The sequence below is a fragment of the Amphiprion ocellaris genome, chromosome 21, assembly GCF_022539595.1.
Source record: "Amphiprion ocellaris isolate individual 3 ecotype Okinawa chromosome 21, ASM2253959v1, whole genome shotgun sequence".
NCBI lineage: Eukaryota > Metazoa > Chordata > Actinopteri > Pomacentridae > Amphiprion > Amphiprion ocellaris.
In genome coordinates this window covers 27,887,331-27,891,795 of record NC_072786.1, presented here as the reverse complement: position 1 = coordinate 27,891,795, position 4,465 = coordinate 27,887,331, and positions in this window count along the sequence as shown.

Sequence of the window (4,465 nt, the reverse complement as noted above, 5' to 3'; positions counted from 1 at the left end):
TTGCTTTATATTTTAACAGGTTTTTACATATTTTTAAACATCACAGAAATCCACCATTTTTATTGTAGATTTATCGCAGGTTTTATGTAATTTTTAAAAATTAATTTATGCGTAGACTGTAAAACCACGATAATGTTCACATCTAATATTTATATTTTTACAAATGAATTAGTTCCTTCATAATGTGTTTACTACATTTAAATCTGCAACAGCATTGGTATTTTACACATATTTGCTTTTATTTTGAATTGTTTTTAAGTATTTTTAAAAATTACAGAATTCCATTTTTTGCTGAGATTTTGTAGAATTTTATCTCTGTTTTTTACAGTGCAGCACCACTTAAACTAAACGTTTGAACTTCTCGAAACCTCCACCTTTGTACAAAGATGGTAAAAACTTCCTGGTGGCCCGAACCCTCATGTGGTACGAGAACAAAAAACTCCCCAACGACTTTTTCACCCCCACGACGCTGGAGGCGAAGCAACAATGCGCTTAATTTGCTACGTGAATACCTGCGTACCTGCAGACGATGCATGAGTGTGTGTGTGGTTGTGTGTGTGGTTGTGTGTGTGTGCGTATCGAGATACAGCGAGAGCCCAAACAGTGCGGCGCCAGCAGTCTGCCCTTCCCTTGAGAACGTAACGGCTGAGTGCAATTGGAAAAGAGAGACCGATGGGAGGGGGGGTTGCTTAATATGTGCACCGTGGAAGGCGGCAGGTAAAGTTTACAGGTGAGCCGGTGATGCTGCTTTGTCCTCACCCCAAGTGTCACCGTGACTCAGCCTGACTAACATCCCAAAGTTACTCACCGGGGACATGCAAAGTTTATTCCAAATAAAATCCCCCCCAAAAACACAAACCGAAACAAAAATCTTTGATCTCCTACGAAGTGTCCGGCTCTTCCAAATAAATTCACTCCATCTCCCACTTCCCCCCGTGATAATCCTACTGTGCGACGCAGAAATTCTCATTTTAATCTGTAGAGGAGGCGAAATAGATGTACGGGGGAATATGAAAATAGGGTGAACTCCAAAGCCCCTGTGCTTACGCCGTCAGAAATACATTTTCTGCTGCGCTCCACACAATTCTAAAGCCAAAACATTTCACCCACAGTCCTGCCGGCCTCCCTCCTTCACTCCACTTTGGCTCATTCATGTTCAGCCTTTTTATGTGCATGTTTTAAAAACAAAGGAACCATAACTGGCCGGGTTCAACACGAAGGAGCCAAAAATCACTGAAACTCAATCTGGTTATGGAGCGCTCTTTGTTTTCACTCACTTTCTATGCACTAACTAGTTGGACAAATAGAAAAATCTCGCAGTGAAAATATTTTCGCCGCATCATATGTTCTTTACATAAAAAGGCCCCAAAAGATGGATGACCTCTCCGGCTTTCTCCACGGGGGGGATTAAAGTTTCAAGTGAATATTTGAGAGAGTGTTTTTAAGCCTAAAACTGTCAATTTCATTCTTTCCAGTTTGACGGAGGGATCCAAGTCAAACCTTTAAACACAGAACCCTAATAAAAACAAAAGCAGCGCTGTTCAGACGGCTCTAATTCCCTTGACAGCCTTCCAGCCAGTCCCACTTAAGGTTATTATGGGCTATAAATACGCCGGTTTCCAGGGCTAGAATGTCAACGCTGTTTGCCCTCGTTAAGACACATAATTACCTCATTTACATCTCGTTTCCTCCCCAAAATCGGAAGCCATTATGCGCCCCCGCGCTCTCCTGCCCCACCCCTCCCCCTCCGATGATGACGACGATTAGAGTCATCATCCAATCGGCTCCCGAGTTGAGCATCGCGAAGGCAAAAGGCTCCCAGGAGTCGGGCCGGACCGAACGCTCCAGGGGCCCCGAGATGCTCAAGCAGGAAGTGGAAGCAAAAGGAGGTTTAAGGGAGTCTCAACGGAGACGCAGAAGACTGCAGGGACGGGGCTGGAGAGTCGGTCGTGGTTTGTAGTGACTCAAAAAGAAGAGTTAAGGCCAAACGACATCTAGCAGCAAGAGGAGCAGAAAAAAATACGTTAAAAATGGTAGAAAACTGATACTTGAAAAAGTGTCAAAAATTGGCAAATATCTGTAAAATAATTGTGTTTTTTGTGGAAAATAGTGTCATTTTATGATCACATACTGCACTATAAACAGCTTTGACATTTTCTCTTATGCTTAACAGTCATAAGGTGAATTAATATTTCTTTTTTGTGACTTAACTAGTAAAAATTTGTAATTTAACAAAACAGAAAAAAATCAGCAAAATCCCTAATGTACGTAGTTGTTCTTTTAAATAATGGCAAATATTGGTAAAATGATATATTATTTGGTGATTTAAACAAAGTTTGAAAAAATAGTGTATTTTTACAGTCAGATGGGGTAAAAGAACAAATTGCTGTTTGTAAAAATCTACATGTTTGATGTGGAGATTATGTGCAGCTTTGACCTTTTTTAAAGACGTATAAAAAAATACATCTAAAATATATTTTCTTTAACTTTACTAGACATTATCTGTTATCTCTTTTTTGTATCATTTCCATTATCTAATATACAAATTGTTTTCGAATACTGGCTAATATCTGGGAATTATTGATTTTGCTGATTTATTTATTTTTTAATATCGACATTATGTACAGTTATAGTTTTAGTTGTTTTTTATGGTTAATCTCTAAAGTATTAGATTTTTCCTGTGATTTCAGATATTATCTGTAATTTCATAAAACATGGATAATCTGTAAATTAACATGCGTCATTTTTCAATCTCTAATATACATAGTTTTCCTTCATAATAATGACAAACTTCTGTTAAAAATTAGATTTTTCACTTAAAAACACATCTAAAGCACTGTCATTAAATATTGTAGAACAAATTATCATTCATAAAAATGTGATGTGGACTTTTGATTTTGTCTGTTTTTGTACATGTAAATTATTGGGCTTTTTTGCAGTGACTTTACTGTATAATACGTGCAAAACATAAAATCTGTAAAATAACTGTTAGAAAATGTTAGTTTTTTAGTGTAAGTCACAGTAACCTTGTAAAGCCACATTTATACCAATGACGCACTTTGACTTTGTGTTATATAAATATATATAAATGGACACATATACAGAAACTTTTATAAAAAAATACAGCTGTAGAACTAAAAACTGGATTAAAAAGTTCTTAGTTTGAGTTACACTATCAAAGTTAAACAGGAAACAGAAAAGTGGCACAGTGCTACTGTTGCATGTCAAATATGCTCTACTAAACAACTTCAACATACCCAGAATATCTTTTCGTTATCTGGCCTCACTAAGCCTGAAAAACCACAATGATGCTAAGCGGTCATGCGAAACTGGATATTCATTCAACCTTCATGTAAACTCGGAGTACGCTGAAGTATTAAGGCCTCATTTATAGTGTGGCCAAATGAGAAAATAAAGGAAGTTAGTGCAGAAATAAGAAGACGACTGAATCAACCAAAACAGGAACAGTTGGAAGTAAAATACAGTGAAATTTGGGGGGTTTTTTTAAAAAAAAGGACAAAAAATGAAGAGTAAACAGTTACTTATGGAGTACGTCAACCAAATACTGCAAAATGATATTAAAAAAGTGCTAGTATTCCCGCAGCTGGGTGCCAAAAACTAGTGCAAAATAACAGAAAAATAGGTTTCCGTGGCTATTTTTCCCTGTAAAACTGCTATTGAAAACCCAGACTTAAACCTGAAGTTATCCGGCTAACAAACAATTCAGCTTTGCAGTGCCGGCCTCGAATTTACACTTTTCTGCATTTTTTTGATGACAATGTGAATAAAATTTATTCAAAACATGGACATTCTTAGATAATGTCCTCATATGTTCAAATAAGGACTAGTTTGGACACATTTTGGATATAACCAAGTGAAACATTGAAGGTGTTTAAAGTAGATCTTGATACGGGGTTGCGACAAAAGTGTTGTTATTGTGCTTTAATCAAGGTATAACAACCTAACAAGGCACCTGAGAGGGTTAAGTGCAGTTGCCCAGTTGATAATCCACCTTTACATGACATAAAATCAGAAACTTTAGATGTTCTTCCATCTTTGTTGCAGCTCCAACATCACCTCAGTCACCTCTGGCTGCAACATGTGGACATTTACTGGTTTTTAGGTTTAAAGACAGAAATCCACGTCACTGTCCATGTCAAACATCATAAAAGTGGTAATATTCCATCAGCCAGGTGCCAAAAACTACAGCAAAATAACAGAAAAATAGGTTTCCGTGGCTATTGTGTACTGCTATTGAAAACCCAGACTTAAACCTGAAGTTATCCGGCTAACAAACGATGCTGCTTTGTAGTGCCGGCCTCGAATTTACACTTTTCTACATTCTTTGATGACAATGTGAATACAGTTGATTCAGAACCTGGAAATTCTTCGATAATGCCCTATGTCCAAATAAAAACTAGTTTGGACACATTTTGGATAGTATCAAGTGAAATATTTAAGGTAT